General features: G+C 48.4%; 1 long non-coding RNA gene across 1 annotated transcript; it reads left to right on the top strand.

The window, feature by feature from the left end:
- The first annotated feature begins 7,846 nt into the window (after window positions 1–7,846).
- LOC125626003 (uncharacterized) lies at window positions 7,847–10,267 on the top strand. Its single transcript, XR_007353679.2, has 2 exons — window positions 7,847–8,484; window positions 9,256–10,267. It is a non-coding gene; the product is annotated as an uncharacterized LOC125626003 (long non-coding RNA).
- The last annotated feature ends 2,572 nt before the right edge of the window (window positions 10,268–12,839 follow it).

Below are 12,839 nucleotides of genomic sequence, written 5' to 3'. Positions count from 1 at the left end.
TGCATCATCTGGGAGCAGTTCATTTGTTGTAATCCTGGAAAACCTAGCAATGTATTTTCTACTCTGCATTCTGTCTGTTCTTATGTAATCCTATCATATTAGCATTAAAGGGATTCTGAAACATGATAGCAATCCTCTGGTTTCCTTTCTCCTGCATTCCTCATTTACCAGTCTCCGTGAGTTAGGTGCATAAATACTTTGTGACTCAGGCCCTGTTGGTAACAATTTAGTCCAGCGCAGGGAGCCAGTGCCTGTGCACTACCATTCGAGCCTATGGTTCCCCTTTTAGTGCCAACTAACACCAGTCAGGTGTTCGGTATCCCGTCTCATCGGGAACAGCTCAACCTTGTCAGTCACAGTTTAATGCCTGACAAAGGGAGCCTGGTGTGATCCAGATGGGCAATGCCAGAGCTTAACCGGTTCCTCCCATTCCCTCCCATGCCCTGAGCTTAGCGAGCAACCTGGTGTCCTCCCCACAAGGTACTCTCACCTCTCATCATTTTTAATTCCCTGGGCTTCAGATTCAAGCGTAAGAAATCAGAAACCTTAAAGGGGTGTGGCCTTGGTTTTAACAATGCACATGGAGCTTTTTCAGTTGTGCATCTCACACCAGTTTGGAAAAGAAAAACAGTCGTTGATAAACATTCAGATTAGGGAAACCTAAATCACCCCATTTTCTTTATACACCCTGGGCTGCTGTTTTGAAGCAGGAGATGTTTTTTTTATTGGACACTCATGTGTGAGCGTGTGCTGTGACATACCAGTGATCGACATCCAATTCCCCAGAAAGGCTCAGAGCTTGGATAAAATCAGCCGTGTCACAAAATGTGAGCGAGGCGAGCAAGTTCATAGTTCTAGCCTGATCTAATACTGTGCATTTAACTTCCATAAAGGGTGTGGGGAAGAATACATGAACACATTTTCATTTAGATGTTCTTTGATTCATTATTCCTCAGACGTCCTCTGCGACACACCTATCTGCTTTTGTTCACATTCCACAGCTGGAGAAACTGAGGCACAGAGGCATCCAGGGATTTCCTCACAGATGTGGGAAGTGATTTGCTCGAGTTCACACAGTGAGGCCCTGGCAAAACTGGGATTAAAACTCACAATTTCCAGACTCCCAGCCTTTCTGACTCTGTTACCCCGCCATGGAAACCCCCTCATGTCTTGCTGGTGTGATGACTTACAGCTCTCCGGCCATGCATTTCCTTTATAGAAAATATACCTTTGCCCTCTAATATGGGACCCGTCACATGGAAACATTCTTTGAAAAACGGAAACATGAGACTTTCCATTTTGATCCTGTCAATGACTCATCTAAGCCAGTGTCATGCCTCTGCCAGTGACCAGCAACAGCTGCTTCAGAGGAAGGCTCAAGAAACTCTGCAGAAGGCAGTTGTGGGATAACCTGCCCATAGGAGAAGTTTCTGACTCATTTCTATTAATTACTCAGACCTAATCTCCATTATTGGCTAATGCCCTGAGGCAGGAAAGTTTATATCCCTGCCAAACAAAGTGAAATAAGTCCGTCTCAGTCTACCGCTGCTCAAGGGTATGGCACACACCATTGTGCTTGGATTGCCCAGGAAACGCACTAGCTTCTCACTCTCCTTCGAGATACAAGGGTGACTAGCACATTTACAGCCTGGCCTCCTGAGGAATAAAGCCTTGCACAATCTACCAATGGCAATTTCATCTTCAGATCACAGCACTCATGGAGAACTAATGTCCTGATAGCTCTGACACCACTGTTCTTACCTCCTGCAACAGAGTCCACTCCTCTCTAGCCTCCCCTCATGGCCAGGCACGGCCTCACCTCTTTCCCGCTGGGGAAAGCCCCTGCTAATGCTCACTCCAGTGCTGTGGTGGTTTCTCTGTAGGGTGACCAGACAGCAAGTGTGAAAAATCGGGACGGGGGTGGAGGGTAATAGGAGCCTATATAAGAAAAAAACCCAAAAATCGGGACTGTCGCTATAAAAACAGGACATCCGGTCACCCTATTTCTCTGCCTTACGAGCTGGAGGGACCAGAGAGGCCCGCTTCAGAGACCGGGTAGGATGTAGCCCAGGGGCAGAACTGCACCGTGTGGTGGGTGTATTTGGTCAGCGTGGCATGGATGGCCCCCCGCTGACCCAGCAACGGGACCTTCGCCTCCCACCACTGTCAGGGCCCTGGGCTGGAACGCAGTGGAGTTGGGTGGGCCTGCGTTCCCCTCCCCCGGCCAACCTACCTTGGGTAGCAGAATCGCATGCTACAAACCCGAACTGACGCTCCCCGGCCTGAGGGGCGCGCTACGGACTCGTGCCGACGCTCCCGGCCTGAGGGGCACGCTGCAGACTCGCGCCAACGCTCCCCAGCCTGAGGGGCACGCTACAGACTCGCGCCGACGCTCCCCGGCCTGAGGGGCACGCTACGGACTCGCGCCGGCGCTCCCCAGCCTGAGGGGCGCGCTACGGACTCGCACCAACGCTCCCCGGCCTGAGGGGCGCGCTACGGACTCGCGCCGATGCTCCCCGGCCTGAGGGGCATGCTACAGACTCGCACCAACGCTCCCCGGCCTGAGGGGCGCGCTACGGACTCGCGCCGACGCTCCCCGGCCTGAGGGGCGCGCTACGGACTCGCGCCGACGCTCCCCGGCCTGAGGGGCGCGCTACGGACTCGTGCCGACGCTCCCCGGCCTGAGGGGCGCGCTACGGACTCGTGCCGACGCTCCCCGGCCTGAGGGGCGCGCTGCGGACTCGTGCCTGCACACTTTCTCCGCTAATTCCCCAGCGCCCGAAAGGTGTGATTGAGGCCTGCCCATGGGACCATAGCTCTCCATCGCCCCTTTGGGGCTTGGTGGACCGATTGAAACCTGTCACAGACCCCTTCAGGCCGCTCTGAAGGAGCCTTCCAGTGAGTGTAGATGTTATGCGTCCCATCCCAGAGCTGCCTAAAGGAGCCTTTGTGGAACTGAGATTCAGGCCTACAGATCGTTAAGAAGAAGCCAAGAGGAAGGGAGGCATTCGAGGAAACAGTCGCAAAGTGCAACCTGGGAAATGCAGCTACAGGGCAGAGAGCCTGAGGTGCTGAGCACCCACAGCTCCCAGGGGAGTCGGGGGTGCTCAGCAGTTCTGAAAGCCATTGCCCATAAGCTCAGCCGTGAGTCCAGATCTTGCTTTGCGTTGCCTGCTCGCCTCTGGTTCCGTGGCTGTTCCTCCTCAGCAAAACAAGTGTGTCCATACTGGTATCTCTGGCGACACTGGCAAGGGTAAGGGGAGCAGCAGCCATAACACCACCTGTGTTGCCTGCGGTAACACCATGGCTTCCAGCCCCTGCCACAGCAAGGGTTGCAGCAGCCAGGATGACGGATCTGTTGGGGGTGGAAATACATCTTCCTGCTTTGGAGGTAAACCTGAAACGCACAGCAGGGAAAAGAGTCAACAGAACACGCGGTGGCCAGTGGAACGAAGGGATCAGTGCTCAGTTACTGTTCCACCTGCAGCCATGGAGAGAAAGAGAGAGACTGAGCAGGGACATTGTTACCTAGCCCCTCAATTCCTGGCTATATTTTGCCCCCTGTTTCCTCCTCTTTTTTAGTCCTTTTACTCCATGTTAGACACCCTCCTAACCAGCCACTTTGAACCCTTCTCAATCCCTTGGTTTTAAAAACACTGACTGGAGTAAGTAAACATGCGATATGATGTATGGCTATCATGCATGGAAGGGATTTTTATTGCTTTTACAAAATGTCTCTACAAACGTCGGCAGAACCTAAGCTAAACTTCCTAAGGTTACTTTCCTTGTGAGGATTTCCGCTCAGGGTGCAAACCACGTCTCTGCACAACCACAGGGTAGCACTTTGGCTTCTAGAGCTTGTGAGTCAGCTATTTCTGCTAACGAATGAATGGAAAATACTCTGTACCCAATACCAAATGCTAAGGGCCTGATCCTGAGCAGGGTTAAATCAGCTTCGTTACACTAACTTCATTGGAGACATGCTGACTTACACCAACCTAAGATCTGCCTCTAAAATTGCTCCTTGCACACATCAGAAGAGAGGAATTGTCAGACTTGGTCAGACCGGTGGTCTGTTTAATCCAGGCTCCTGTCTCAAAGAGTGTTGAGAATTAGCTGCTTCCGAATAAACTTGACAAACACGGAAATGATCCTTTATGGCACGGGTGGCCAACCTGAACCTGAGAAGGAGCCAGAATTTACCAATGAACTTTGCCAAAGAGCCACAGTCATACATCAGCAGCCCCCACATCCACTACCCCTCTCCAGCCTCCAGCGCCTCCAGCCCACCGGCAGCTCCGCCAATCAGCGCCTCCCCCTTCCTCCCCATGCCTCCCGCCTACCACAATCAGCTGTTTCGCAGTGTGCAGGAGGCTCTGGTGGGGAGGGGGGAGGAGCGAGGGCATGGCAAGCTCGGGGGAAGGGGCAGGAGCCTTGGGGGTAGGGATGGAGTGGTGGCAGGACCTGGGGCAGAGCAAGGGGTTGAGCAGTGAGCACCCCACAGCGTATTGGAAAGTTAGATTCTGGAGCTCCAGCCTTGGAGTCAGCGCCGATGCAAGGAGCCACATATTAACCTCTGAAGAGCCACATGGTGCTCCGGAGACACAGGTTGGCCACCCCTGCTTTATGCTAGAGTAGTTTCTTCCCCAAAACCCTCACTTAAAGCTGGGCTATGAGGTTATTCCACGCCACTGGGGAGGTTCCAGTTCCCTATTTTCAATTCAGAGTAATAGGAACTGGGGATCAGACAAATGTCTGCTCTGCAGTTCTCACCCTCACCTTCCCAAGCATCAATTCACCAATGCCGGCAACTTAAGAACCTCAACAACAAAATTAGGGGAAAACTCCTTAGCATTGCTAAGAATCAGAATCAATGTACAACATTCAGTCCTAAATGACAGCGATCACTAACATGACACGTCAATTGTATCGAGAGATTGATTCAACTCAGACTTACCCAGTCGCCAAGGAGAGTAAGTTGAGAGAAGTGGTTAGAAAAACCTGGGCTCACAGGAGCTTTTATACTGTCTAACAGACCTCCGGGAGGATCTGAGACACCCTTTGTGTATGAGATCCTGCTTAGTTACCAAACAAATTTTGTTGCGCACATCAGTCTTTCCACTGATATAATGGTTTTCCTTATCAATATTAATCTATTGCCAATCTCATGTGGAACAACAACCATATGATACACCCTGCAGAAGTCTTTGATATGAAAATTTTCATGGGAGATCTACATTCCTGTTATTTTCTTGACTTCACTGGAGTTACAACGGGAATGAATCTGAAGGAAATTGAGCTAGATCAGTGCAACTGGTATAGGAATCCAGTCCAGTCCTTTAAATACATGCGGGTATTGGTTAGGGACATTGTGGCATATACCACTGCAGTTCTTTAGAATCAGGGAGCCTTCACCCCTGGCAGAGGGGCAATACAAGGCCTATGAACAACTTTCACTTTCAAAATAGGTCTTCTCAGACATAAGTTTGCATAGACTTTTGTTCTGCCTTGGGGTGAGTTTCACCTTATCGGGATAAGAAAATCATCTCTCAATAGACCTCCCCTTATCAGGGTGATCATCAAAACAGAACTATACATTTCTGCTTATTGAATTGCTGCTCACTGTTTGTGTTGAATGCTGGTGGTACAGTGTTTTCTAAGGGCTTGGAGTTGCAACCTCAGCACTCACATCTTCATCCATGAGCACCTACGAGAACTGAGGTCTCCTGAGAAAATGCAGATGATGTAGCCCACGAGAAACACAAAAGAGAGGGAGAAAAGGCAGGAGACTGATATGGGATGATATTACACCAATTCAGGCTCTGACCAGCCAAAGGACATGCTTCCAGATCCCTCTCTTGCAGAAAGTGTTCCAGCAATAATACTTACTCAGTTATAGACATCCCAAACAGCGCTTCGGATTGCAGGGGTCATGAAAGTCACAGTCGGACAAATTTACACCAGCTGAGGATCTGATGCATAACCTTTAAAATGCAATTTTATACAAAAGAGAAATATATCACTGCTATTCAAGGAAAATCAAATAGCTACAAATTCTGAGGCTAGAAATCATGACCTGATTAAGGTGTAAACAGGAGAGAGATAGAAATATATGTTTTAAAGAAAATCTATTACTCAAAAGATGGGCATCTTCCAAGAATAACAAATTATTATAATCATGCAACGCTTTGCATATATAAAACTTTAATGAGTGTTTGTGAAGTGCTTTTAGAGCCTGAGTTTTGAGCAAGCCTCAGAACATACTGTGGGAGTGTTGTTATCCTCATTTGATATGCAGATAAACAGGGGGAAATTGAGTTGGAGATCACAAAATAAGTCAGCTGAAGAGAAAGAAGTAAAACCCAAATGTCCTGACAATTCGTGCCACATGTTACTCTCTGGGTTGAGCACTATTAGCCTGCATTGCAAGACAACGTTAGTAAAGTGTCTTCTTAATAACATTTCGTGATTTGGGCTTCTTAACATGCAATTTACATGACTGTCATTGTTAGAGAGACTCAGTCATTTCCTTGTTATGTTTGGCAAGCGTCTAGATGATTCTTTTTCTGACCAAAGCAAAAACAAAGCTCACCTATATACTGTATTGTTCCACTTTAACTTGGCCTTCCTAATCCATGGCGACAATAATTCACCAAAGGAATGGTAAGTATGTCAATTACATAGTTGATCATAGTATGTCAATTACATATTTGGTGGTGTAGGATCAAAAACTTCTTTTTAGAACTCAAATATCAAAGTTTGTGAGGAGACACGTACGGTCACTGCTGTGCAGAGGAACCAGGAGATGATTCCTTTAGAAACTTGTCAAAACAAAACAAACAAAAGAACCCATGAATGAGTCTCTCTATGAATTACTCTCTTGTTAGTGATTTGTTTAGAATCCAACAAAGTGAAGGGTCTGACAGGGTTCAGGATCAATGGGAAGTATGTGGCACATGTTAAGACTAATGTGTCTACTTCAGTCTCTGCAGCTTACTTCCTGTAAAACCTTATTCTCAATGTGCCTTTGTTTATCCACGTATAAAACAGGGATGATATCACTCATTATGGATGTTCCACTTCCTTGGCACTCTGGATATCAAACCTCTTCGCAAACACTCATTAAGGCTTTTGATGTCTAAAATATTGTATTATGATACTAATAATAGTTTGTAGCAGGAAAACACCCTTGTATTGAGTAACAGAGTCACTTTACAAGGAATTAATATTCTAGATCATTCCTGTCAGTCCACTATTCAGATTGTGATTTTCCCTTCAGAATTTGAAGCTTTGCATTTCCTTTCATTATACAAATTCCTCAGAGCAGGAGACTGACCAGCAAAGATCAGCATAGCCCCATAATCTTCGAAGGTGTTCAGAGCCTTTGAATCACAACAAGGCTTCTCACCCTTGCCTGGTTACAGGAAACATCCCATAGAGACTCTGGTACGCTCGAAAAATCATTCTCGTCATAGTAGACAAGCATGCTGCAAGCTCAAGGTCTTGCAACATGCCCTAAGGCTGATGAGATTTTCAATTAATCTAGTCTAAGCCCATAGCCTTAGCCAAGAAAGACACATCTCCATCTTTCCTGTCTTTTCCCTGAGGCTTTATCTGCTGCTTTTTCATGCAAGACAAGAATTGTGTTGGCTGTTCTTGGATGGAGATTGTGTTACGGATGCCAGAAACGTAAAAGGTTTATCTCAAAGGCTTTATCAAACATAACTTGTTTTCACCCACCTCCAACCCTCACCTCAAACCAAGAGCAGCCCTGCAAGAGGAAGCACAGTGAGCTTCTGCCATGGGGATCGCCCTGATCCCACCGCACTGGTGCCACAACTGAAGTTCGATTATGAACTGAATTTCTAATCAACATAAAGCGAAACCCATCCCTAAGCGGAGAGTCAGCACAAACGCCTGTGCAAATCTCAGGTCCCTGTTAAGATCTCTTTTGAAAGCATGTGTGACTAAAGTGGTTCAGAGGCCTTACACTGTCCTTCTGACCTACGGAAATTTCAAGCCATACAGCCTAAATGCTCTGTTCCTCCTAGGAAATTCCATCAGGAAGACTGCCCTGGGCCCCCACTACATACCAACACATATCAGTGTAGCTTTTATCAGACCAAACTGGAATCCTCTGCACGATAACAGATTGTGCAACAGATACCGTTCTTAATAGCCAGGTCATTCCTGCAGTGACTCTGATGGGTTCACCAGATTGATATCAGGAACAAATTGGTTCCATAAAACTTTCAAGATGCATGCAATCCACGTGAGGTACATAACTCAATAATCCTGAAGACTGAAGAAACCAATTATAAATATTGAAGGAGTGACGTCTGCAGCAAAATATTTTTTCTAATTAAGACCTCAAGCAAAAAGGGTGTCTCAGATTCTCCAGGCCATCTAAGAACCAGTATAAAAGAGCTCGCGACTCAGGGTTCTTTAACCGCTTCTCTTGACGTCTCCTCCTCAGTGAGCTGGGTAAGTGCGATTTAACTGAACCTCTCCATAGCTATCCAGATGTCGCGTTAGTGATCATTTAAACTGTGGGCTTAATCTTGCACATAGACTCCGATTATTGTCTATGTTTGCGGTGTTTCACTAAAAAATGTGATTATTAAGTTGCAGGCATTGGTGGATTCATGGTATACAAGTGAAGGTGGCAATTTTTTGCGGAGGTACATAGGCATTTGGGACACAAATTCTGTTTATTTTCACTAAGAAATAGGCATTCAAATCCCTTAGGCAGCTTTGAAAAAGCTCATAAACCACTTTTAACTTCGTGGTGTTAGAAACAACCCCCACCTTGAGTTAATTACTCAGTAGACCAAGTCTGTGTTCTTCCAATGTATTCTGCAGCAGGTCGTACTCAACAGCAGCTCAGGCAGATTGCTACATTAGATGGATCTCTGCTCTGAACCAGTACGGCAATTTCTCTGTTCTTATGTGCTCTGCTAGCAACGATAGGTGCAGATCCCCAGCTGGTGTAAGTTAGCTTAGCACCATTCATCTCCATTGAACAGTGGCGATTTCCGCTGGCTCGGGCTCTGGTCCTTAACGTTTTGTACTGACGAAGAATATTTTCCATACATACATGGTCAAGTATTGCTGACTCACAAGCTTTAGAAGCCAAAGTACCACGCGCTCTCTCTTTCCACGTGGCCCCCATTTCAATGGGAACTGAGCTTTGACCCGTTTATTCCACTGGCTCTAAGGCATTATGGTGACTCTTTTCCTTTCTGTGTGTTTCAGGTTTACTTCCAACGCATGGAGATGTTGTTCCACCACCAAAAAAAGATTTGCAAACCTTGGTGCTGTAAACCGCACCAAAAGATTTGTAAACCTTGGTTCTGTAAACCGTGGGGTTATGGGGACTCAAGCGGTTACGGAGGCGATTATGGACACTGGCCGCCATGCTCCTGGAAAAAGCCATTCAAGTGCTGCTACCCCTGCCCCTACCCCTACCCCTGCTGCTACCCCCACCCCTATCCCTGCGGCCCCACAAACCTGTATCCATGTTTCGCTGAGGAGGAATAGCCATGGAACAAGGAACAACCAACAAACGAAAAGCAAGATACCGATTCACGGCTGAGCTCATGGACAATGGCTTTGGGAAATGCTGAGTGCCCACAACTCCCAAGGGAGCTGTGAGTTCTCAGCACTGCAGGAAACCTGCACCAGATTTCTGTTTGCCAGGGGACACTTTAGCACAGTTTCCTCTAATACCGCCATACTCTCTCCTTTACTCTAGCTATCTGACGGCCCGAATCTCAGCTCCATCATGGCCCCTTTCGGCCTCTCTGACAGTGTCAATGCAGCAGGGGCCTGTGAGTTCATACAAATGATATTTACACTCACTCGAAGGCTCTTTACAAACCAACATCCTGGGACGTAAGTGTCAATGAGAATTAGGGCCTATGTTTTCTAGCCTTTCCATAAATATGTACCATTTGTTTCCAGTCTCAACACTGCTACAGAAGATGTATAACAGAGAAAGAACTTAGTCCTCTCCTGATATTGTGCTTTGTCTAATTAGACTGGGGCTGGGATAACACAATTAACTGAAAATGGCTGCAAACAGGATTTGATTGTCAAACTCTACAGCGGCACCAAAGAAAGAAGAACATCTGATGGGAAATGCATCATCTGGGAGCAGTTCATTTGTTGTAATCCTGGAAAACCTAGCAATGTATTTTCTACTCTGCATTCTGTCTGTTCCTATGTAATCCTATCATATTAGCATTAAAGGGATTCTGAAACATGATAGCAATCCTCTGGTTTCCTTTCTCCTGCATTCCTCATTTACCAGTCTCCGTGAGTTAGGTGCATAAATACTTTGTGACTCAGGCCCTGTTGGTAACAATTTAGTCCAGCGCAGGGAGCCAGTGCCTGTGCACTACCATTCGAGCCTATGGTTCCCCTTTTAGTGCCAACTAACACCAGTCAGGTGTTCGGTATCCCGACTCATCAGGAACAGCTCAACCTTGTCAGTCACAGTTTAATGCCTGACAAAGGGAGCCTGGTGTGATCCAGATGGGCAATGCCAGAGCTTAACCGGTTCCTCCCATTCCCTCCCATGCCCTGAGCTTAGCGAGCAACCTGGTGTCCTCCCCACAAGGTACTCTCACCTCTCATCATTTTTAATTCCCTGGGCTTCAGATTCAAGCGTAAGAAATCAGAAACCTTAAAGGGGTGTGGCCTTGGTTTTAACAATGCACATGGAGCTTTTTCAGTTGTGCATCTCACACCAGTTTGGAAAAGAAAAACAGTCGTTGATAAACATTCAGATTAGGGAAACCTAAATCACCCCATTTTCTTTATACACCCTGGGCTGCTGTTTTGAAGCAGGAGATGTTTTTTTTATTGGACACTCATGTGTGAGCGTGTGCTGTGACATACCAGTGATCGACATCCAATTCCCCAGAAAGGCTCAGAGCTTGGATAAAATCAGCCGTGTCACAAAATGTGAGCGAGGCGAGCAAGTTCATAGTTCTAGCCTGATCTAATACTGTGCATTTAACTTCCATAAAGGGTGTGGGGAAGAATACATGAACACATTTTCATTTAGATGTTCTTTGATTCATTATTCCTCAGATGTCCTCTGCGACACACCTATCTGCTTTTGTTCACATTCCACAGCTGGAGAAACTGAGGCACAGAGGCATCCAGGGATTTCCTCACAGATGTGGGAAGTGATTTGCTCGAGTTCACACAGTGAGGCCCTGGCAAAACTGGGATTAAAACTCACAATTTCCAGACTCCCAGCCTTTCTGACTCTGTTACCCCGCCATGGAAACCCCCTCATGTCTTGCTGGTGTGATGACTTACAGCTCTCCGGCCATGCATTTCCTTTATAGAAAATATACCTTTGCCCTCTAATATGGGACCCCTCACATGGAAACATTCTTTGAAAAACGGAAACATGAGACTTTCCATTTTGATCCTGTCAATGACTCATCTAAACCAGTGTCATGCCTCTGCCAGTGACCAGCAACAGCTGCTTCAGAGGAAGGCTCAAGAAACTCTGCAGAAGGCAGTTGTGGGATAACCTGCCCATAGGAGAAGTTTCTGACTCATTTCTATTAATTACTCAGACCTAATCTCCATTATTGGCTAATGCCCTGAGGCAGGAAAGTTTATATCCCTGCCAAACAAAGTGAAATAAGTCCGTCTCAGTCTACCGCTGCTCAAGGGTATGGCACACACCATTGTGCTTGGATTGCCCAGGAAACGCACTAGCTTCTCACTCTCCTTCGAGATACAAGGGTGACTAGCACATTTACAGCCTGGCCTCCTGAGGAATAAAGCCTTGCACAATCTACCAATGGCAATTTCATCTTCAGATCACAGCACTCATGGAGAACTAATGTCCTGATAGCTCTGACACCACTGTTCTTACCTCCTGCAACAGAGTCCACTCCTCTCTAGCCTCCCCTCATGGCCAGGCACGGCCTCACCTCTTTCCCGCTGGGGAAAGCCCCTGCTAATGCTCACTCCAGTGCTGTGGTGGTTTCTCTGTAGGGTGACCAGACAGCAAGTGTGAAAAATCGGGACGGGGGTGGAGGGTAATAGGAGCCTATATAAGAAAAAAACCCAAAAATCGGGACTGTCGCTATAAAAACAGGACATCCGGTCACCCTATTTCTCTGCCTTACGAGCTGGAGGGACCAGAGAGGCCCGCTTCAGAGACCGGGTAGGATGTAGCCCAGGGGCAGAACTGCACCGTGTGGTGGGTGTATTTGGTCAGCGTGGCATGGATGGCCCCCCGCTGACCCAGCAACGGGACCTTCGCCTCCCACCACTGTCAGGGCCCTGGGCTGGAACGCAGTGGAGTTGGGTGGGCCTGCGTTCCCCTCCCCCGGCCAACCTACCTTGGGTAGCAGAATCGCATGCTACAAACCCGAACTGACGCTCCCCGGCCTGAGGGGCGCGCTACGGACTCGTGCCAACGCTCCCGGCCTGAGGGGCGCGCTGCAGACTCGCGCCAACGCTCCCCAGCCTGAGGGGCACGCTACAGACTCGCGCCGACGCTCCCCGGCCTGAGGGGCGCGCTACGGACTCGCGCCGACGCTCCCCGGCCTGAGGGGCGCGCTACGGACTCGCGCCGACGCTCCCCGGCCTGAGGGGCGCGCTACGGACTCACACCAACGCTCCCCGGCCTGAGGGGCGCGCTACGGACTCACACCAACGCTCCCCGGCCTGAGGGGCGCGCTACGGACTCGCGCCGATGCTCCCCGGCCTGAGGGGCGCGCTACAGACTCGCACCAACGCTCCCCGGCCTGAGGGGCGCGCTACAGACTCGCGCCGACGCTCCCCGGCCTCAGGGGCGCGCTACG

Source organism: Caretta caretta, chromosome 24, assembly GCF_965140235.1.
Source record: "Caretta caretta isolate rCarCar2 chromosome 24, rCarCar1.hap1, whole genome shotgun sequence".
Classification (NCBI taxonomy): Eukaryota; Metazoa; Chordata; order Testudines; family Cheloniidae; genus Caretta; species Caretta caretta.
This window is presented reverse-complemented; position numbering and strand designations above follow the sequence as displayed.